This window comes from Pinus tabuliformis, chromosome 6 (genome assembly GCF_031772625.1).
Source record: "Pinus tabuliformis cultivar Carrire ecotype Pingquan chromosome 6, CPIR1, whole genome shotgun sequence".
Classification (NCBI taxonomy): Eukaryota; Viridiplantae; Streptophyta; class Pinopsida; order Pinales; family Pinaceae; genus Pinus; species Pinus tabuliformis.
The window spans coordinates 1,013,715,850-1,013,740,608 of NC_142292.1; the positions used below are offsets into that span (position 1 = coordinate 1,013,715,850).

The 24,759-nt window shown below is 36.1% G+C and overlaps 1 pseudogene; it reads left to right on the forward strand.

The window, feature by feature from the left end:
* Positions 1-751: 751 nt before the first annotated feature.
* The window catches only part of LOC149262425 (putative galactinol--sucrose galactosyltransferase 1), a 46,716-nt pseudogene continuing 22,708 nt past the window's right edge, over positions 752-24,759 (forward strand).

Consider the following 24,759-nt stretch of genomic DNA (forward strand, 5'->3'; position numbering starts at 1 on the left):
TTTCTTTTATGTTTTACACCTTTTTGGGGGAACATGATCTTGTATTCAAAAGCATAAATGCATTTGCTTTTGTGTTTTACACCTTTGTTTTGGGAGAATTTGATCTTGTATTCAAAAGCCTAGCTGCATTTTCTTTTGTGTTTTACACTTTTTTGGGGGGAACTTGATCTTGTATTCAGAAGCCTAATTTGAAGGTCATTTTGACTATTATTTTTTTCAGTAGTCTGATAGTTTACATGATCTACTTATGTAAAACCCAAAGTAGTAGAATGTTGGGTATTGGAATCTATCGTTTTATGTTTTTTTAGTTGCAACATGATTTGGTTAAGAATGAGTTTCATTAATTTATGAAGAAACTACATGTTCATGTATGATAATAAACACCAGAATGATATTTGGATCTCTTGTTTTTTGGTTTTGAACTTTTGATATGTTTTGATGAGGACTCAATTTTAATAATTTATGAGAATTTTGAAGGACATACTGAAGATTACATGCTTAATAATGCAATAAAATCTCATGTAGGAGACTATTGTATTAGGATATTTTTTGTCTTCAATTTGGATGTTTTTATTTATTGTCAAGACTGGGCTTCATTAATTTATTGAAGTGTATGAAATCCTTATTACCAGCGTCTTGTATTCAGAAAATGTCAACTTCAATGTGTAATACGTTTACAATGCATTCTGATAGCTGTAAGAAGTGCACTTTTTGGGGATTTTTTTGGTTATTCTAATCACAATTCTTTTCTATGGGTTACGATGGATCATTTTATATGTATTTTTGTAAAGGACTTCATTTTATGTCTTTGTTCTGCTTCAAGCTCTGGTGGATGACACAGAGGATGGGCTCCTATGGGTGATATGTCCCATTTGAGACTCATTTTTTTCTATTTGAGGGTAGTGAAGGTTCACCTCTGAGCACTGGTGTGGGCGATGGCAGTGGAGAGCCAAAAATCTATATTGTTTTCTTGCTATCGTTGGAAGGATCTTTCTAAGAAGTTTTGCAAGGAAATGAAAATAACGAGCTTGAAATCTGTCTGGAAAGCGGTAAGAATTGCAGGGATTATGAATGGTATAAAATTCTCAATATGACTCAATTTGCCAATTCCCTGGAGTAAAATAGGCATTTTGATTTTCTCTTGAATTTACTTTGTATTTGGCATTCCAGGAGATCCTGTTGTTGAGACAACTCAAGGAGTTTATCTATTTATTTTTCATATTGGAACGGATCCATATGAAGTGATTACTAGCGCAGTAAAGTGAGAATCTTTCCATGTTTCAACTTTCTTATTTAATTTCATCCCTTTTGGAACTTTTCATATTTTAGTATCAATTTTGTATGATTAACATTAATTGTTTATAGCGCAGAGTTGTTGAGAGGCATTCTAAAACCTTTCTTATTTAATTTCCTCTCTTTTACAACTTCTCACATTTCAGAATCAATGTTATATGATTAACATCAATAATTGATAATGCAGATATGTTGAGAGGCCTTCTAAAACCTTTTCCCATCGTGAAAGAAAGATGGTAATTTCTCATGGAATTGAAGCTTGGTTCTTTCCAATGGTGTCTGAATTTTTTCTGTGTGCTAAAAGGTTTAGCTCGCCTTGATTTTAATTGAGAATGAAACATCCATGTATTGTTTTACTAAGCCATTATAAGTTCTCATTGGTTCTCTGTAGTCTTATGATTTGAATATTTCTCTTGCAGTTACCTGATATACTCAATTGGTTTGGGTGGTGTACATGGGACGCATTTTACACATATGTCAAAGCTGAGGGTGTAAAACAAGGTTTATAAATGCATATTATTTTTCCTACCCCCTTTTTATGTTCTGTAATTGTATATCAACTATTGTCGAGATGTAGTTAGATGGTGTCCTTATCCTAAGAGTCCAGTTCCAAATGTTTGTGATTTGTTTGTATTTCTTTAACCGTCTAGAGAAAGGGGACACCCCTCCAAAGTTTCTTCTTCTTGATGATGGTTGGAAATCTGTTGAAATGGACTCTAATGCAAAGCCTCCTCCAGCTGGAAATATAACAAAGTAGGTTTGACCTTATTTTTTCTTCAAATATGAAATTTGAAGACAATAATTCATCTCTCTTTGAAATCTGAAGATAATTTCCTTTTGATTCTCAATCTTCTTGCAATATGAAGATAATTTTCTTTTTATTTTCAAATTTCATACAATCTGAAGATAATTTCATTTTGATTCTCAATTTTCTAGTGGAACTCTAAACGTTCTATGCGCTCATAATTCAGTTTTGCAAATAAGCTAACACATATAACAGATAATTATAAGTTTCAAAAAGATGGAAAGACTAATCAGAGACAAGAGGATCCTGCTTTGGGCCTCAGACACATTGTTACAGAAGCAAAGAAGACCCACAATTTAAAGTAAGCTACCTTAGTTGTCCATTAGGAATTACTCAATTATACTCCTTATTTATCTATATTCTCCAAACCCTGCATTCTAGCACTTGCCTCATGAATTCATAAGCTACATTATTTGTTTAGTGATTAGTCGATATATTTAAACTATCATTTGTATATGCAGACTACTTACCTCCATAGTTGACTTGGCATGCTACGTTGTTCTGGATTTATATTAAATTTGTATTAGTACTAGTACATTTATGTTTGGCATGTTATCATTGGTTACTAGGGAGGAGTGAAGCCTTATGTTCCCTGTTGTGCCTTGTGGGATTCTTTATCACCAACCAAACGAGGCATTAGAATGCATAAAATTAAATGGATTGGGCTTAGTCCATCCCAAAAATATGTTTCAATTTCATGATAATCTCCACTTGTATCTAGCAAGTGTTGGCATTATTGGTGTCAAAGTGGACACCCAAAATATTATCAAGACATTAGGTGCAGGCCATGTTGGTCGTGTTAAATTGATCAGCCAATATCATCAAGCAATGTAGGCTTCTATTACTCAAAATTTCCCTGATAATGGGATAATTGCTTGTATAAGTCATAACAGCGGTGGTCTTTACAGGTCAGTGCCATAGAATTGTGTATGTTTGCTTGTAGTAAACAAACAATTTGACTAATCTTTTCTCTCCCTTGACCGTAACAGTAACAAATTTGTATTGAATTTTTTATACAGTTCCAAACAAACTATTATTATAAGAGCCTCTTATGATTTCTGACCAAGGGATCCTGCATCACATACCATTCATATTTCTTTTGTAGCCCACAACAACATTTTCTTAGGAGAGTTTATGCAACTTGATTGGGATATGTTCCATGTAATGTCCCTTATAATATATCTACTGTATGCACTTCCAAGTTTATTTTCCAAGCTTCAAGTCTACAAACAATAGCTGATTATTATATATTTATATTATAGAGTCTTCATCCAATAGGTGAATACCATGTCGTTGCCCGAGTTGTTGGGGGGTGCTCAAATTTATGTTGGTTTTAGTCCTAATGGCTACAAGAGGTATATTTTACAACCTATATGGGGGAGATGTCTAGTACTTTGTGAGTCCATGCATGAGTGTATGTATAATGTTCCAAATGACAAAAAAAGGAAGATTGTTCTTATGATGGATCCATCTTAAGCTCTATATCTATTTAGCATTGAGAGGAAGCGGAAACTTCAAGGTTCAAACCTCAATGTGTTTGCATATTGAAGGAATTTGTCACTACGTTGTGGTTCTCACCTTGAGTATGAGGAACCACTACAATCAAATAGATATGCAGATTAAGTTGTTTATGCTTTGCACATTTGACCCTTGTTTTTGTTTTGGAACATGTTGCTCTTAACCAATATGGTCATCTGGGGCAGTTATGTTTCTTGATTATTATATAGTTTTTGGGGTGAACATCCACAGGGGATTTGAATTGGTGACTGAGTATCTTAACAGTGCATCCATTCACCATCAATCCAAAGCCTTGTGGGCATAGTTTTGATAAATTAAATTAATGACAATTTGTTTTTTCCTTGGATTGATATTGGCGGGGAAAAACTTGGTGAACATGACTTTGGCTTTGAATAAGGTGTGTGTGTGTATATATATATATATATATATATATATAGATATAGATACATAATAATTTTTTTGTTCCCTTGTCCTATTGAAAGTTTCATATTCCCTGGACATTGGAGATATTGATTATTGTGTGCAACAACTTCTAGAAGTTGCAAAAAATTGATATCATGGGAGAAGTCGCTGAAGAAAAGGAAGTTGAAAAAATTTCCTTGAAAATGAAGGAGACAAGGAGTACCAAATCTTTTGAAAGTTTGCAGTTAATTGCTAGGAGTATTACTTTCTCTATGCATGTTAGTACATTGTTGGTACATGTTAGATGCAATCTTCATAGAACACTTACGCCAAAAGAAAACATTAAGATTGAGTCCATGTTACACTATTTAGCAACCAATCTTCAGGCTAATGCATCATTAAGTCAGACATATTTGTTTTTTTTGTATATGGATTGATTGAGGATGGTATGGAGGAAGAAAATATGGGTAGGAAGACTGCTTTGTTTATTAAACCTAGCCTAGCATCTTCAAGATCATTGGAATCATATAAAAATTCAATGAAGGGACCTACTGATGATAAGCTAGATACACCCAATAGGTATCTAATTTCAGTGTTTGCACTGAGACTTCTTGAGAACCATATGAAAAAACTAAAAGTAGATAAGAGTGATTAATATTTAATAGTGATGTTAGACCCTTTTATACAACTATTAGGGCATTGTCTAAAATCTAAGTATGAAGGATTTATATCACATTCTGTGAAATGTTTGGTTTGACTATTGAGACTTCCCCTTCCATCTATTGATATTCACAGTAGCAATATTACCTCCTTATTTTTTAATATGGTCCTAACATCAGGAAAGAGTGAAAGTCCCTTAATGTAGTCTTATGTTGATTTACTTGTTATGATTTTGATACATGCAAATACAACCATCTCAAATGATCCATTAAAGATGCTTCTCCAACATCCACTCTTTATAAATTTAGAGAGTATCTCAACTATCATTGCCTACTAGTTTTGAAAGCAATTGTTAGGCGGACACTGTTGGTTCCAGATCTATATGATTTAGTCACTAGAGTGGCATGTTTGATGGTAACTAGTCAAGCTCTTCTGATTCGCCAACAATGTAGTCAAGTTATTTTATAGTTTCTTCTTGAATACCATATTGGTGCCAAGTGACTACAACAACCCTTGGATTTCTTAGCGATTCGCCATTTTGTACTAGTTATTCGCCATGATTTTACAAGATAATATAATCTGGTGAGAGGTTTGCCAAAAAATTTATATATACATATTATATTATTAATAAAATATCCTTCCATTTTTCCAGTATATATCATGGGGATTCGCCCATTTATTATACATATAAATTTAGTGAGGTTCTTAAAATTTTCCCTATTTTCAATTATGAATCTTAAAAATAACTTTTCAATGCAACTAATCTAATGCATTTTCACGAAAAGTAAATTTCGAAATAAAAGTTAAAAGAAACAATGTTTTCAATGATTTCCACAGAAAATAATACCCAATCAATCAGCAAAACAAACATCTCAACGACACCAACAAGCAATAAGTGATGACCAATTGACTAGAAACTATAGAACTCAATCATATTTCACTTCAAAGCCAATGAGACAAATATTGCAAATTAATCGAGCCAATCAATCAAAAACACCATAGACACTTTGGAAAATCACTGATAGAGGACACAAAGTCTGAAAACAAGAAGAAAAACCCTATTTTCTCTTATACTTTGGGATCATCGCGCCTGTCATAGGAAAAACAGCAATCATCGTGACTGTAATTAAAACATCTGCGATGTCATTGCGACTATGAGAGGCAAACTCGTAATGGGCGAAGAAAATGAAGAAAAAATAAGAAATCTTCAAGACCGGACAAAAATCAATGTTCTCAAGCAATAACCAGCAAGTGAAAATAGTTACAGAAAAGAAAAGATGCTAGAAAATTGACGGTTGGTCAAACTCGTCAAAAAAACAAGGTGAAGGATTGAATGGAAAGGAACATAGGCTCCCCAACAGAGTCGCCATTTTGTTGTTAAGGTAAATCCTCTCTACGAACAGAGATGATCCCTCTATGTCAATGAGTGGGTCTAGCAACTAAAGTGACAATCAACTAGACATCTTCCTAGATTACAATTGAAAAGAAGAACGAAGGAGATGACCTACCTCGTTCTGATGTTATTTCAATCTCCTTTGTTGAAGACCTTGAACCGCTTGTATCATGTGCTTGTTCCTACTTCTCTCATTGTTTATGCACCTGCACAAGTGATCAAGACACAACAAGGCATGCCAAAACAAATAGAAAATCCAATAGCAACCTACTTAACTGATCAAGGAATATGGGGAGATGAACCAACAGTTTTGTATTATTAGAAAATAAAGGGAAGCTTACAACCAAAGCCTTGATGTTGATAGGCTATCCTTGAGTTTTAATCCAAGTCCAAGCCAATAACTCTCCAAGCACTCCTTCTCCAAGTCAAATGAATAGCCTCTAGGCACAATCTTAGCATAAGGGTGCAAATAGACATAGACCAACCATTTGGGAATGGGAGAGGATGAATTTATAGGTTGGGAAAGAGAGTTAGGACCTCTCCACTGATAGGATTAGGCCCTCACCTCAACGAGGTAGCTCATAGGAATAATATCAAGAGGCCCAATTGGGAGGATTCTACCTCATCTATGCCAAACAACCTCCAGCTCGTCACTCTGAAGGCTTCTAGATCACCAATCTTCTCATCCTCTTTGGGAAAATTACCTCTATGGAATCATCACGGGTATGTAAGGGAACAAAGCGATGCCATCTCTGGTCAAGTACAGTGCAACATGTGACCATCGTTGTTTTAAGCCTTATAAGAGAGATGATTCTCAATTTAGGGTTTTAGAGCTATTTCTTTAGGGAAAGCTCAAGGAATTTTCCAATCAATGTCTTAGGAGGGATTTGAGTTGTATAAATGAATGAGTACACTGCATAATGGTCATGTTTCGGGCGCCTTGGGGTATGTCACAGGGAAGTGCAGGAGGTGTGACAAAATACTGTGTAACACATAGACATAGAGGAATAGGTAGACCAACAAAGATGGGAATCTGAAATAACCAGTGAGATTGAAATCTAACAACTGAAAATTCACAGAGTCCTTCCAAAAATCTGGTATATCAAGAATTACATCAGGTTGCATAATCAAATTGAACATTCCTATGACTTCCCGATCAATAATAGAGGTATTTTATTTCCCCAAAACCCTGGAAATTACTTGTAAAATTGGTTTAACATCTTCAAAAAGACTATCTAGGAAAAACAAAGTTGGCTCTAGAGACAAAGTGTGTCCAACTCGCATAAGATGAAAGGACAATTTGGCATAATCCTCTCCAGAAAAATTTTGGAAACTAGCTACCATGGTTTCTTCAAAAAAGGAAGTATAATTCTTAGAGTGTGGAAAATCAAGGGCCTGTTGAATTAACAAGGCAAATACTTAGAAGATATTTTGCCCCAGTGAATTCATCACAAAAATTTTCTGAGGATAAAGAGAATAAGTCAACCAAGTAATGAATTCTGGGAAGAAATATGACAGATATACGGCATGATGTCGTATTGGTGATGATATTGCGATGATGGCGTGGGGATATGAGATGAGGTGTTAGGTGACATGGAGGAGTGATATGACAGATGGTGTAGTGTAATAATATCGCTCACCTACTGTAGAATGTGCTCGCTTGTTGTAGACTCTGATAAAATACGCTTACCGCTCATAGGGGCACCCGTCATGGTAAGTGGTCCCATCGGCTGGTGATACCGCAAACAATCGCGATCGTTGATCGGACAAAGATGGTTTATCCGCCGAACCTTATATGGGGGCACCCAATCCCATAACCATCGCGTTATTTTTGTTGTCGGGTTTCTCGAGTGGGGAAGGCCTCATGCCACTGACGACATTGTGCTCCCAAATTGTGCGATATTTAATTTCTTTATCCGTTGGGTCTCGCTGCTCCATATTAATTGAATATTTATCTTGCATCGCTCATGGTCCCACATTATTTCTTCGAGAAATCACCATAAACATGTTTTAAATATTTTGCCCTTTTTATTTTGACATGTATATCAATTTTTTTGCTTTCACACACACACACAGATATATATATATACATATATATATATATATATATATATATATATATATATATATATATATATATATATATATATATATATATATATATGTATGTATATATATATATATATGTATGTATATATATATGTATATGTGTATATATGTGTGTGTGTGTGTGTGTGTATACACACACACGCACACACACACAGATATATATATATATATAGAGAGAGAGAGAGAGAGAGAGAGATTTTCTTTTCTTTTCTTTTCTTTTTTTGAATTTTGAACATAGTGAAAAACGAACTACAACAGATGGCATAGGTTGAGAATTCAAAGATGGATCCACAATCGAACTAGGTTGTATGGGAAAATTAGGTTGCCTAACATTATCATCCATTCCATGATATAGAGGATTTGGATAAGGCTGAGCACCAATTTGAGGTATACCAACAATAGGTTTCCCCCCTGTCAAAGAAGGAGTGGATGATGGAGGCAACTTCCACCCTTGCGGAGGGTACTCAATACAAGGAAAGTTAGGTTGTTGAAGGTGACCATTCCCACTAACATAAGGGCTAGCCTGTTGTTCAACTGTAGGTGTAGGTGGTAGAGAAGGAGCAGGATGCATAGCGCTCATTAATGAAGTGTTGAATGGGATTCCAGATGTAGATGACATGGGAGAGGTCCATGGACTGGACGTCGAACCAGAGAAGGTACTAGATAATGCCGGATAACTAGGTGGGATGGATGGGGAGCCATATGGATGTTCCTTTGATGATGTCACAAACATGGATGAAGAAGAAACACTAGTTGTCTCAGCCATAGTGGTGGACACCGGCTGGGAAACCATAGTAGATTCAGTCATGGTTAACTATCCCAAATAATATTGTCGCGATAAACTCACAGGTGAGTGGGAAGAATGAGGTACAGGAGTTGCTGTGCAGGCAACCCTTTCTGCAGACAGAAATGATCCCTCCAGTCCTATGGAAGGATCTAACAACTATAGAAGACAACCAAATGTAATCTTTCCTAATTCATACTAGAAAATACAAAGGAGGATAGATCTCCTACCTCCCTCTAATGCTAATATCCTTGATGTCGACCTTGATTCCTTTGCTTCCAAGATCACAATCTCCTCTTCGTTAGTGTAGATGAGTGCCTACAAGAAATATCAAGTGGAGACAACAAAACCTATGCAAAGCATAACATCTTCTAATATAAATTATCTAACAAATCAAGGAGCATTACAATAAATGGACAATAACTATCACATTTATGGAAAGAAAACATATATTGTATTATTAATAGATGAAAAATGGAGCATTACAACAAATGAAGCCTTGATTTTGGAAGCCTCCTTCAAGTGAGATTCCAAGTCCAAGCCTTAGCCTTCAAACACCTTTTCTCCTTTGCAAATGGGCAGCATTTGGGCACAATTTAGCACGAGGATGGCAACCAACCCACCAATAGCCAACCATTAGTGGATGGTGGGAAATTCATTTTTGGGGAAGGAGAGGGAGTTTAGCATCCATGAAAAGAGGGAGAGATCCATGAAAATAGGATCTAAGACTAGGAATGGGAGGTCTCGTTGCAATCTGTGGTCACTTGAAACCACATCGTCATTCTCGAGCCTTCTAGTAAGAGAAGCTTCTCCTCCATTTTGGGAAAAACTACCTAAAGAGGACCAGCATGGATTTTCCTGATAAAAGTCACGCTGGAAGCGCTAGTCATGTATAGTGCCAAAAGTTACTAGCGCGGGACATTAGTTATAGGAAACGCGTTGGGCTTGCAAACAAGGTTTTTTGAGAAGTTCTTCAGAATTCTTCTAAGACAATTTTTCCTCCTTTTCTTCAAGGACATTCTTCTGATTTTCACAAACATGTTTCATGGTGAATACATAGTTTGCAACATCTTTCATCACTTTATGAAACTTGTGACATTGATGACACACTATGCGACACTTCAAGATACGAGACTGCGAGTGTGAAAAAATATTGTATAGCAGGAGTTTGTGCTGGAGTTTGAAGAGGAGGAAGAGGATGAGTATGATAAAATGGAGTCTACTCCAATGAGTAGGAGTAGAGGGGCGGGGTTCTTCTTATGGGATCTCTTCAGTACTCACAAGACTAGGTGGAAGGGGTTCATTGTCGGGTCCAATATATATATTTTGTGGTTGTGCCTGAGATAGAGGAAGAGAAGAGGGAAGTCTTGAAGTAACGGGTGAAGATGGATGAGGTACCTCACGTTGAATAACCTTAGGTAATAAATTATTTGATTTAATAAATTAAGTTTCAATGACCTCAAGAAACAAAGTCTCAGGTACTTTGGTTTCAACTGTGTCAGATTCACCCTCAAATGATAAAGTAATCTCAGGCTCAGTACTTAAAGGGAAAGATGATTATGGTAGATCAGATTCAGGAGGAGGAGCAGAAGTAGTTCTTGAAGTTCTTGATTTAGTAGTTTGTGTCTTCTTATGCTTCTGGCGATGGCTAAGAGTAGCCTCTGGTGGAAGAGGAGGATTTTCTTGCATTCTAAGAGAATGACAAAGAGGAGGGGTGTGTTATTCCACGTTGGATTAATAAATTTTAATAATTAACACAAAAATAAATCAAAAAGAGGGTAAATTAGGCATAAAGGTTTACCAAGCAACCATGAACTTCAATATACACCTTATAAAACCAAGGACTTAACATATGTGCAGGAAATCTCCTCGAATGTTGTGTTTGGTGTATCACGGTATACAAGGTGTTTGACTCAGTTACCTATGGTAAGGATAGAAACATATGGTGGACTTCCAAAATATACTCAATGGTATGTGGAAGTGCAATATGTGTTATTGTTCTATAATGCGTAACCGTTCGATGAGAGCGTTCCCATATACTTTTCATGCGTGGAGCACCATCCAATATACCCAAATGTATGTGAAGAAAGGTCGGATACAGTTATGTACGTGGAAATGGATTTCACCCCCAGGATGCAACGCTGGAAATCAATGATAGCTCCTATGTTTATAGATGTCGGAACACGTCTCTAGCCTAGACCTCTAAATCTTTGTGTTAATGTGACAAATGCTCCTTAGGTTGATTAAAAAGATTTTAAATGTTATCTTTGATTAGGTTTCAATTTCATGGATCGTCTCGAATTTTACCTGAATATCCTAAAATGCAAGCTAGCATGAAGAAATGGAAACTTTCACTTTCAATGAGAATCTATCTAGAGGAGGGAAAAGATTGTTGAAATATGGCAACAACAATATTCCAATTTAATTTGTCCTTGAATTAAATTGTGAATTAAAATCAAATTTAGTCTTAACAGCTACTTTGAAATAATTAATTAATTAATTTTAAATTAATTAGTTGGATAAATTCAAGTTAGAAGTCTTTCTGAAGTCATGCAAGAGTTATCGCTTAAATTAAGGAGATAAGATTGAGTTCTATTTGAGTTGTTATTAGTTAACTTGGTTTACTGAGTTAAGTCCAGTCAAATTAGTTCCAAACTGTTTGAGGAACTAATAGAGAGTTAACATTCAGTTGATGCATGCATGCACTCAACTAGTGCTACTCCAGTTAACTAAATATTCCCTCATCAAAAACTCATGCATGTCTATTCTGAGAAAGACCCAGTTGAGATTAAAATCAAGGACATTGTACTTTCAGTTGCATGTGTTTTCTCATGGAGAAAACTCATGCATGCAGTCAAGGATTTAATCCTTGATGTTTGCACAGTTTAGGAGGAGATCATCCACTTGGTAACAAGAGAATCATCCACAAGGAACAACACAAGGAAATAGGAGCTTGGAGGGCAGAGAGGAAGGCTGCAGAGAAGCCAAGATTGCCTGTGAGCATCTGTGTGGATTGTACTGAGAGCTGGCTAGCTATGAGAGCTAAGGCTTTGTATAATTCCTATGTATTTCCACCATGTATGATAATACAATAGTGCGGGGTTTTTAGCTGAGGCTTTCCCCAAAGTATTTTCATGTGTATTGTGTCGTTGATTCTTTTTATTCTAGTTATATTCTTCAACTCGATCTTTAATCTTCTACAAATTGATAATAGAAGTAGGTTATAGTATTCTACTTTGATTTTGTAGAATTTCATGCAAATTCTCTACAAATCTACCTCTAAGATCTATGTAGAAAATATGACTGTAGATTAACTCGATAATGCAATATACCAAAGAAAAATTTTATAATCTACTTCTACTATCAAACTTGCGGAAGCTTAAAGATTGAGCTAAATCAGAGCTGAACACATATAACCATAAGAAGAAGAATCAATGCACATGAAACATAGAAAATACTCAGGGGAAAGCCTCAGCTAAAAACCCCACTATTTGTATTATCATACAAGGTGGAAATACATCAGAATTATACAAAGCCTTAGCTCTCACAGCTAGCCAGCTCTCAATACAATCCTCTTGGATGCTCACAGGCAATCAAAGCTTCTCACAAGCCTTCTCCTCTGCCCTCCAAGCTCCTATTTCCTTGCGCAGTTTCTCTTGGGTGATCCTCATGTTACCAAGTGGAAGACTAATCACTCACATTGATCCTACACCCTGTCAGAACTGCGCAATCCTCAAGGAACCTTACCTTGACTGCATGCATGAGTTTCCTTTATAGGAGAAAAAATGCAACTGATATTACACTATCCTTGAAATTTAGCTCAACTGGGTCTTTCTCATAATAGACATGCATGATTTTCTGATGAGGGAACCTTCAGTTATCTGGAGTACACTGGTTGAGTGCATGCATGCATCAACTGACTGATAACTCACAATTAGTTCCTCAAATAGTTTGGAACTAATTTAACTGGACTTAACTCAGTGAATTGAGCTAACTAATTACAACTCAAATATAACTCAATCTTATCTCCTTAATTAAGGGATAATCTCCTTAATTTAAGGGATAACTGTTGCATGATTGCAAAAAGACTTCTAAATTGAATTTCTCCAACTAATTAATCCATATTGAATTAATTAATTATTTCCAAGCAGCTGGTGAGACTAAATTCGATTTTAATTCAAGGACAAATTAAAATTGGAATATTCTGGATTCTATTTTTATCATTTCTTGTTGCTATTTTCAACAGATTTATATTGCATTATCAGGTTAACATACCATCAAATTTTCTACAAAGACAAATAGTACGTAAAAAACAATAACTAAGTGCAATTCCATAAAATGCAACTATTCCAATTTAAATTTACACACAAAACCCTAGATGCCAATGCAAAGAGATTTTTCTTTTCAATTTCCACTTAATTTTCAAAATGAGAAAAAACTAAGATGCATGTCTAATCACTGATAAAAAAAAACTTTTTAGAATGATGACTAGAACACCAATTCTTTCAAGTACTCAATGACTAAACAAATCAGTTTACTAATGACCTAATGACAAGAATAAAGGAAAATCTAAACAAATTCTTATCAAAGGAAATCAAAACCACAAGAAAAATATATGGAGGCTTTTGAGAGACACTAAGACACTGAGGGACACAAGGAAGAGTAGTTGGAAGAAGGTTGGACAGAGAGAAAACCAAAACAAGGAAAATTTTGGCATGAAACAGGGATCAGCGCAGGTGCTTAAGGGGCACCAGTTCTCTGCAATGCAAGCACAGAGAGGGATGGGGTGCACTGTAATGGAGTTACAAATAAGGCTAGGGTGCACTACAACGTACTGCGTCCAAACCAGAGGGTGCGTTGATCAAGGAATATCAAGTTTCGACACAAAAATGCAATGGAATCTCAATGAAATATCTTCCTATGTCTGTTGGCATTATGGTACATGTGTTTTCCTTGATGGCAACCCACTCACAAGTGAATTGAGATTTGATAAAGGGAAAATCACATTGTAACAGGTCAATTCAGAGGTAACAGGGTAATGGTATAGAAGAACAGGATGATGGGACAAAGGACTATAGATCAGAATCAAGAAATTGATGAAAAAGGATGTTTTAAGTTGTATACGCTGGTTCACCTAGCCCAAATAGCGTATACAAGCAGGTTCACAGAACAAAAGGAGCATATACGTATGCACGCACTTTCACAAGAGGAAAAGCATGTATGGCATGGAAAATTAAGATTAATGAATACCAAGGGTCCATACCATGGTAATAGCCCACAATATTGAGCGGAATAATGGTTACTTGATCCCGTCCAAGAATACCATAGGTTCTATGCGTTGTTTTGGTCCGATGTATTGAAAAAGGCTAAAACTATATAAGGAGGAGAAGGTCAAAGGGCTAAGTGTGCAAGTGAAAGGGATTTTCATGAATACATCTATCTGAAGTATATTTTATGTTGTAAAGGTTATGGTTATGATATGATCTGAAATATCTTGTGCACCATTGGATACAATGTTGGATCAGGATCATGAGACCTGAAATGACTTATCATTGTATGATCTGATAATGGATGGGCTAGATTTGAATGCTAGCACATGTTTTGTCTTTTAAATGTTATTATCTAGGTATGTCTTAAGTCTATAATAGTTGTGAAGTTATATGTTATTATTTGCATATCTATACGTTGGTTCACCTTGGTGAAGGCGTGTACACAAGCTGGTTTGTCACTTCCAAGTAGCATGTGCAGAAGAAAAGCTTATTGTTTAAAGATTATTGATCTATCTGATCAGTGTTGTTGGTTTACTGTTGTTTGTCAATGATTTCTTCATTATATCTTAAAGTAAAATTGATTGTATAAGGAGATTGAGTCTGGTTCATTGATTGATTGGGTAAGAAGGGTGATCTTTGATACTATCAGTTTAGAACTCTGTAATTTGGCAGTAGATCTTCAGAATGTCACTGGTTGGTACAGTTTATGGTTCAGAGGTTTTATGACTCAGTATATTTAGAGGTATACGCAAGTTGGGTTAAAGGAAGTAGCGTATACATGCAGGTTAGATTCATTGAAGTAGTGTATAAATTCTGACATATGATTTTTGAGGTTGCAGTTGGTTCTGTTTGGTGATGCAGTGTTCTCGGTTCATTCATGTGTTCTGGTTACAGTGATCTGTCTGTTCCATTTGATTGGTTTAATTTTGTTTAAGTGTCGGTTGATTGAGATTTTAGTGATTGATTAATTCAGTTGTGGTTGATTCGGAAATTTATGATTGAGTGATTCAGTTATGTCAGAGGTTTCAGTGATTGATTAATTTAGTTGTGGTTGATTTAGAAATTGATGATTGGGTTTCAGAGATTGATGATTGGGTTTCAGCGATTGGTTGATGCAAATGTATTTGATGGTTGTATTGCAGTGGTGATTGATTTTGAGCTTCAATGTTACTGATGGGTCCAGTATGAAAATTTGATGAAACGTGACCTTCACATTGGAGTGTTGTGTACCAGGAGTATCCAGCCTGAAAACTTATGAAACGTGTTCCCTGGAAGTTACTGAGGGTTGGAGCCTTCAGTGAGGAAGTCAAATCTTCCTACCAGTAGTAGCTAGTGAACAGATAAGGGGGTTGGAGCTCCCTTCCAATAGCAGCTGGAGAATGAGTGAAGGTTGTAGCCTTCTATAGGTTGTTGCCTATGTACTGGTAAACATATCAGCCAATACAAGAGCTAAGAGGTGTAGCTCCCTTCCAGTAGAAGTTGGAGAACGAGAGAAGGTTGTAGTCTTCAGTAGGTGGGTGCCTATGTATTGGTATGAGTTTGCACTAGTAAAAGATTGTAAATAACTTATTATTTATATTAAAAAGAAGACAGAGACAACAACAACAGGTGGTTTTTCTCCCGCATTAGGTTTCCACCTTAAATCTTGGTGTTCATGTGTGTTGCTTATGTGTGATGGTTTATTTTGTTATTGTTGCACCTGGTTACTATTTATCTAATAGTTAATAAAGTACTAATGCACTGGCTGAAGACAAACATATGATGGATTAATTGAATTATAAGTTCACTGGATATGCACTAGTTGTCTTAAGAACAGTCGCGTGCACGCAGGTTCGATTTAGTAAATTCGCGTATAGAAATCTGAATATGAAATGGAAAAGTTATTGATTTGTAAATACTGATTCACCCCCCCCCCCCCCTCCCCACCTCAGTATTTTTCCCAACAATTTGAATCAGAGCGGGTCCTTTGGCAGAAGCTTGATCGCTTGAAGGAGATCCGTTGTAACAATGGGAAAGAAGAAATCACTGAAGAAGAAGAAGACATCTCAAAGGAACAGTGACAACAGGAGAGACAATTGGCTATTAGGTGGAAGTAAGTATTCAGATTCAAAATCACTTCAGATTGAAGATGAACAAGCAAAAGAATTATCAGGTACAAATTTTTGGTCTTCTGGTGATACATTTATTTGTTCATGCAATATTGATGATAATGAAAGTGACAGTGAAACAAATGAATTTTCTCTTATGGGTGAAAGTGAAAGAAATATAGAGGCAAAAGTTAAAAGGCTCATAGACAAAATTAGAGATCAACAAGATCTATTTGACAAAAGGGAGTGTACCTACAAAGAAGAGATTACTAGGTTAAAAACTCAGTTGGAGGAAGGAAACAAAATAAAGAAGCAGTACAAAGAAAAGGAAGATCAAAGTCAAAGGCTGTAGGATGAAGTGACATCATTGAGAAATGAAGTGAATGAAAAGGATACAACAACCAAGGAACTTATAGAAAGAACCAGTTATTGTGAAGGTCTTGAAGTTGTGGTCATCTCTCTAAAAGAAGATCTTAAAAATTCAAATAAGCAGAATGAAGAACTACTTCAAGCATTTGAAGAACAAGAAAATGAGGTTCTCAAATTAAGGCAACAAGTGGAAGAAGGAAGAAAAGTTGAAGAAATCATGAAGAAGTAGTATCTTGAAAAGGAAGAGAAATATCAAGTTGAGGTAGATATCTTAAAAGGTAAATTAGAAGAAAAGGATAAACTTTTACGATTTCAAGATAGTATTAAGATTTTGGATAATATTCTTAGTAGTCAAAGGTCTCCTACCATCAAATATGGTCTTGGTTTTCATGAAACTGTTAAAGGTGAATCTAGCTCACAAACTGAAGAAAGGAATTTTAATGCAAAATTTGAAATGCTCAACAAGGAGATAAGAGGTCAACCCCATCAACAACCAAGGAAAGAAAGTCTTCAAAGAAAATCATTTACTCCTAACTATGGAAGTGTTAATCGATTCTTTCCTCTGATGAATAATGTTGAATGTTTTATATGTCATAATTTTGGACATGTTGCACCTAGATGCAGAGGTAGAATGGCTCAAGCTAATAATCGTCACACTGAAGGATCATCAGCTTCCAGGTACTTTAAGCAATATTGTTTTTCTTGCAGTAAGTTTGGTCACAAAGCCATTTATTGCTATAGAAGGAATATGAAACATATAAGATTTTATTCTTGTAACAAATTTGGGCATATAGCAAAAGAATGCAGGAGCAAATTTAGGCCAACATACCAAAAGGAACAAACATCATCACACTCCAAGGTATGGAAGAAGAAGGAATTACAGTTGGAAAGATGTGTCATAGCTCAATACACAAACAAAATACACTCAGGAGGAACTAAGAGTATGAAATTTCAGTGTCCTAATTCTCATACTCAATTATCATGAAGACAAATCGTGTATATACGTGAGTTAGAAGCTGCATAGTCGCATATATGTTGGTTTGATGAAGAAGAAGTGGGACAGGCTCAAGAAAAGGGGTCTGATATTGTTCAGTCACTTATCAATTATCTTTTCTATTCTGATTGATGATGATTACAATCTGTTGATGATATGTAGAAGTGCTTTTGGTCCTCATAATTTTTTGATGACTTGATGTATAACTAGTTGATGATGATGCCTTGATGATTCTTACTGATATTTGCAATGATCAGATCTAACAGTGAACAGTTGGCAAAGGTTCAGGGGGATAATATGTTATGCTACTAATAATGCATTGTTGGCATTATGTTTTGGTACATAATGGTTCTTATCGATGGTGAGGATGCTTATGTTTCTAAAGTGTTTAAATGATACATCATGCTATGCTGCGCTAATGAATTACCCATGACGAAATCTCAGATGATACTTATATTGCTTGGGCCACATAGTTGTTATTCAGATCAGATTTATGGATGATTGTGGATGACTTTTTTTATGATGCATATAGTGCATGTGTTATGTTGCTTACATCGTGATCTTCATAAGTTCAAGAAGAAGAACAAAGCTTGAGTACACAACTTCAATGTTTGATAATGATAGGTGCCACTCATTTCTTTTATGTTGTTTTCATCATGCCTTCAAAGATACATAAATTTCATATGGTGCAGTTATGGATGAGGATTCCTATAGTTCTTGGATCTCAGATGGTATCAAATTTTTTTGACAAAATGATTGTGAGCTTTTGGTTTTCTTTTCACATTGATGAGAAGCTAGATACACATAATGTTGGATACATGGATGATTACTTAAGTTGCAGATTGGTAAATATTGTTGGTTGTCCAAGAGAATGGTGTTATTGCAGGTTTCATGAAGACATAGTCATTTGAAGACATGGATATTCAGAGACATGGCTTACTTAGTCACATAATGATGAGGATTCCTTACTTTATGATGATAGGTTTGATTCTCACATATGTTGATTATCATGGTTGATGCTTATCAGATGTGGGATGTTGAAAAAATCCCTAGTGAAGATACATGGTTGATATGGAAAGATCATGCAGTTCTTGGTACAATGATGATGGTATAGTCATGGAGGATGACTATGGTGTTTTCACATACATATGATATGATGTGAATGGTTTTGTATTAATGCTTGGAGATATGACATATGCTTAGTTGATTCATGGAAGGCTATGTTAAGGTTTTCCTCTAAGGAAATGGAGCAAGTTGATCTTGATAAGATCAAGAGGATAAGTTGATATCTATATGCGGCATACTTTGTCACATGTTGATGATATTAAAGGTACATTGTCTTATCTTGCGAACTGATGATGGACATATGGAGGTTGTTGTTCTAGACGCTGCTCACAGATGCTTATGGTGCAGATCATATATGGTGTATGATAGTTGATGATAACTATCATGGTCTTGTTTAGATCTTTGGTATTTGTTATAAATGTCATGTATATCATTTTATCTAAAGGTCATGTAAAGACCTATGATATAATAATTGCTATATTCAGTCATGTATGGACTTTTGAAATCATGTCAAATATGTATTCCCACTTGGTTGAGTGGTTGAGTCATTTAGTGTATCCCCACTTGGCTGGGTGATTGATGTATGTATGATTCATTGGTGATAGGAAGATCATGCTCACAGAGTTGAGTTATAGAGTCATGTTATTCTTTTGAAAAATATCTTTGTAGACTCTTCATGTGCCCAGGGGGAGCATGGACAACATAGTGCATCTCTAAGGGGGAGAATATCTTGGTCTGCCCTTTACCCTTGATGTCAAAGGTGGAGAGTATCTTGGTGTTGCTTGATATCTCTAACAGGTTCTATAGCTTGAAGTAATCAACACCAATATGGTTGCCATCAAGTCCAAAGGGGGATATTATTGGTATTATGGTACATGTGTTGTCCTTGATGGCAACCCACTCACAGGTTAGTTTAGATTTGATAAAGGGAAACTCACATTGTAACAGGTCAATTCAGAGGTAACAGGGTAATGGTACAGAAGAATAGGATGATGGGACAAAGGACTACAGATCAAAATCAAGCAATTGATGAAAAAGAATGTTTTTAGTTGTGTATGCTAGTTCACTTAGTCCAAATAGTGTATACAAACAGGTTCACAGAACAAATGGCGCTTATACGTATGAATGCACTTTCACAAGAGGAAAAGTGCGTATGTCATGGAAAATTAATATTAATGAATACCAAGGGTCCATATTGTTATCCGCTACAATGTCCCAGGCTTAGGAGGAGATCGAAAGAGGTAAACTCGAACCACTTTAAGTTCAGTAGCTAGCCCTACTGAACCAGAGAGGGATATCTTTAAATATTTGTCAATGAATAACTGAAAAGAAATAGGTTTTAAGCTAGATATACAAGTTTTGTTTGAGTATTTGTGAATTTATGGTTTTTAGTTTGTTGGACTAGGGATTAGAACAGGTAATTAGGTCAAGGCTTCAAGTATGTAGTGATAGGTATAAAGAGGAGCTAGATATCAGTGTGTTATGGTGAACTTAAAGTGTTTTCAATGTAGTTTAGATCTGAAAGTTTAAGAGAACATAATGAGCATGTGAAAGCATGAATTCATTAGTCTTAGAAGAAAAGAAACACAAGCATGATTTCCACATAAACAAAGCTTAAATCTAAGAATTATGTCTATATAACTGCAAGGAAAATCATAGGAAGAAGATAAAGCATGAAAAGAAAGATGATTTCATCAATTAGAAGTTGATCTGAAATAAAACTAACACCATAGACTCACTAAACAAGTATTCCTAAAATATCGCTGCAACTGCTCCTGTATTAGCTGTAAGAGTACATAAGGTACCAAGCTTCTCCACAAAAGTCCAACCATTCTCTATGAATGAGAAAAGATACATATAAACTGAATAAAACAACTTCCCCACCTTCAGGAGTCTAATTCCTAGGCGGTGGAACTGTTTCCAATATTCTCTCAACCAACTGGTGAGAGTGAGAAGGTCAAATACAAACTCTTCTCTTAGACTTTGTTTTGAATTTGCTTCCTTTATGAGGCCTAATTAACCATAAAAACAACCTAAGATGTCTATTTATTCATGATTACACCATATAACCTTGAACTACTGCAATTACATCATGAGTTTTGACTTTGACCAAGTAAAACTGAAAAACTAGGAAGTTACGTAGTGAAATTTGAAATAAAAACTCAGAAATTTGTAGAAGCGCCGCACCAACTTTGAGCCCACTTTTAGGTGTCTTCCTGAAGTCAAAATTGAGATATGAGAGAACGGTCAACTACCCTTACCTATCTAGTTTACAAAACACCTTGAATTTTTTAAAATTACCCATGGGAAGGCCTTAAAAAGTTGATTCTCCCAAGGTGTCTCCAAAAGCGCAGCGCCTGTCAAAAAGAGTGGCAGAATCTGATGTTTGACCCCTTTTTCTCAAAATCTGAGATCTATCTGAGAAATATGATGAAATGGGTTTTAAGAGGAGGCCACCAGATTTCCAAAAATGTAAGCCACTTTTCATTTGGAGGTCTGAGGAAAAAGTGCAGCACCAAGGCACTACGCTTTTGTGACTAGCCCAATTTAAGAAATTTTGCACCAAAATTCTCAAAAAACCAAAAAATGCTCAGAAAACCTCCAAAATTCGTCATGAAGTGTAAAATTAGGTGTGTCATGCTCTAATGGATGCTTTAGCAAGCATCTCCAAGTTATCCCTCTCATTTTTATCCTTTAGGGTTTCCTTTAGCTTGTTTTTCAACTATTTGAGCTTGGTGTTGCAAATCATATTTTTGGTCTGATAATGATGGGCCATGTGCCTCAATAGATGATTATCATTGTTGGCTTTGTCAAGAAGCTATTCTAAGTGGTCATTGACCTTACTTAGCCAATACTCTTTATCTTCATTGATCTCCAAGGCAATTTTGTCTTCCATGTCTAAGTCTTCATCTAGCAAGTTACGCTCTTTCTCTTCCTTCAATGCTCTTTTGAATCCCTTGGTTCTTGGTTTCCTTTCCCAACTTGATTTTCATGTTCCTCATGTTCACCAAGCTCCAACACTTCTTAACCTTTTCCTCCTTGTTGTAGCATCTTGGATTGCTTTTTATCCATGATCAGTTGTTTAGTCTTAAGCTAACTATTTTCTTGCTCAAGGAAGGAAATGATGAAATGAGGGAGTTAGGGAAGGGAGATGATGATAGGGGAATTTTGGGAGATGGATAGGGCTGGTAGAAAACTTAGGAATTTTGAATGGAGTGAAATGAGAGAGAGAGAGATGAGTAGGAGAATTTAAAAACATTCCTACTAGGAAATTGTCCAAAATGATAGGTATGAGCTAGGGTTTGTGTAAAGGTGAGGTAATCTGAGGGTAGATGAGTTAATTAGTGAATGATAGGGTGATTTATACATGTGCAGAGGTATGAGGTGACAAATTTACAAGTTTTCAATGTCATAACTAACAAAACCCATCATTTACACTAGTCTTGCAACATGAAATTTCACATAAACCCTAGATGAAGAAAATTCACATTTGCATTTACTTTGCCCAAGGAAAAAGGTGAGCTAGATGATGATACTTACTTGTGAATAAGCTTAGAAGAGAAAAAACTAGGAATGCAAGCTTAAATTTGAAATTTTGGTGAGTTTTGGCAAGTTCTGGGCCACTCTGTCCTAAGCGTAGCGCCGTTGGCAGAAGTACAACGCAGTTCACAAAAGTGCAGTGCCACCTTCAGAAGCGCAAGGCAGTTCATAGAAACATAGCACTATCTTCCAACCAGAATTTGGAGGCCGAATACTAGTCCAAATTGCGAACTTGATAGCTCGTTGGAAATATCTTTAAGTCTTCTACAATATGGACTCATCAAGATGTAATTTGGACACTCCCGCAAGGAGAAAATTGATTTTTCCCAAGATCGCTCCAAAAACATAGGGTGTCTCTGACAAAAGCGCAGCGCCAACTTGCAGAGAACTTTTGGATCCCTTCCACTAATCCAAATCACTATATAAAGGTACCATTGGAAATCTTAGGATGTCTCCTACACAATAGATTCCTTAAGCACTACCAACACCTGCTCCAAATACCTGAAAAAATATGTCTTGAAGTCAAACTGTCCAGAAGTGTAACAATTCTCCCGTTGCAAGTGTAGTTTGGGAATTTCTCTCAAATCATAATACCTGTGCATAAACGGAAGGTGGCTTTTGTTCCTTGGCCTAGAATTGAAAAAAACCTCTTTCACTTTTGTAAACTACTTCTCCATTTGGTCAGAAATATATTTTGAAGCAAAAAATGGCTCTATGAGAAATGATGAGACGAGGTGGTGTACTGTAACATTGTCTTATTTGAAATAAAAAGCATTACCTTTACCTTTATTTTGCTTTACCTAAGATGCTAACTCCCTTTACCCACTAACTTACATGATGGACATGTTTTTGTTTTTACCTATGGTATCATGATGACACATGGAGTGAAACCATAGACCATGACCTAAAATGAAGAATTTGACCATTTCATGACCCAAGACACTTAAATGAAGATATGATACCTCAAAGAAGACAATGACCACGATGAGTGATGAGAACCATGAGTAAGTGAAGGGAGTAGCAGTGACCTAGACACAACAACCTATGATCAAATTTTTATTTGAAGACTCACTAAAATGAAAAAAATTGACTTGACACCCTAACAACACCTTGTAAGAGCATATTTGATCACTGGTGACAGGCTGAACTGACTGACACTAACATTGGCTCCAGCTGGGGATGATAGCTCCTTGGAGGTGTCAAGAACACCGTAGACCAAGTAGCCTTATTTCATTGGGCATGGAGTCAAAATACAAAGACCAAACTCAAAAACTGAAAATTGACTGACTAATTGACTTTGACAAACAATAAACAAAACAAACTAACTAAACTTACTTATGGCAACAGACCATCAAGATCATAGGGCCTTCACCTTGTGCTTCAAATCCTAATAATAACCGACCACCTACTGAAGATGTATATACAATCATGTGTAATGATCCCTCCAGTGTAACCAATCCAACAAATGGCTACTTATTTGAATCATGCTCATACTTTCCTTGAGCAGGCAAAAAAAACAAAAGCTAGGCCACTCCAAGTGTCCACTGAACATGTGGCTTCAATTGCTCTTGGTCGAGTCCCCGCTAAAGGGTTTAGCTTGTCCGATCCGATCCGATTTGATCAACAAAAACCAATGAAATCATAGGAAATAAGGGGTGCTCTCCTACATGCCATCCTAGGCTTGACCTAGCCCTCCTTAAGACAACGATTTGCTAAAGGGATACAAGCGCTAGCTCTCCTTGACCTACTTACAAGCCCTACATGCCTAGGAACAGTCTACAAGACCAATAGTTTACCTCCCTCCAGCTGCTAAAGGGTATAACGACTTGACTCCAATATCCTCCTATGCTTCCAGAGTTGCCTTAGAAAGAAGCTGTTACGTGCCCAAGGGAAGTCTCTTTGAAGACTATCTAAGGTATGGAAGGGGGAAGGAAGGAGCCTCTCACCAGATGCCTTTTACCAACCAAGATCCTCCTTTATATATAAAGATTGAAGGGGCTTATGCATCGAATCAATCAATAAGTGTCCAGGCCCACCCCAAACTATGCCATCAACCGAATCAATCAATCGCTCATGATACATAAATACAAGAAAATTCATCTTCCCAGATGGTTACAACAAATCAATGTAAGGATCCTTAAAAATTTGAAATGTTACCTTGTTTTGAAATACAACAAAGATACAAGTACTCATTTCATTTTGATCTGAAAGAATACTTGGTTGTTTATCCATAGGAAGGCATAGGGAAGTATGACTTTCTGCTACCTGAGTGTTGGCTGTAAATTCCTTAAACATGAGAAACTCTGATTCTATCTCTAGCACACTATCTATCTCGGACTCATACTCTTCCAATTCATAGTCTAAATCATCTTTTAAAAGAAAACATTCTTCAAGATTATTAAACATCTTAGCCCTATCCTCTTCATGAAAGAAAACAATCCCTGTTAGCTGATCTCCTTGCAGGAAATCT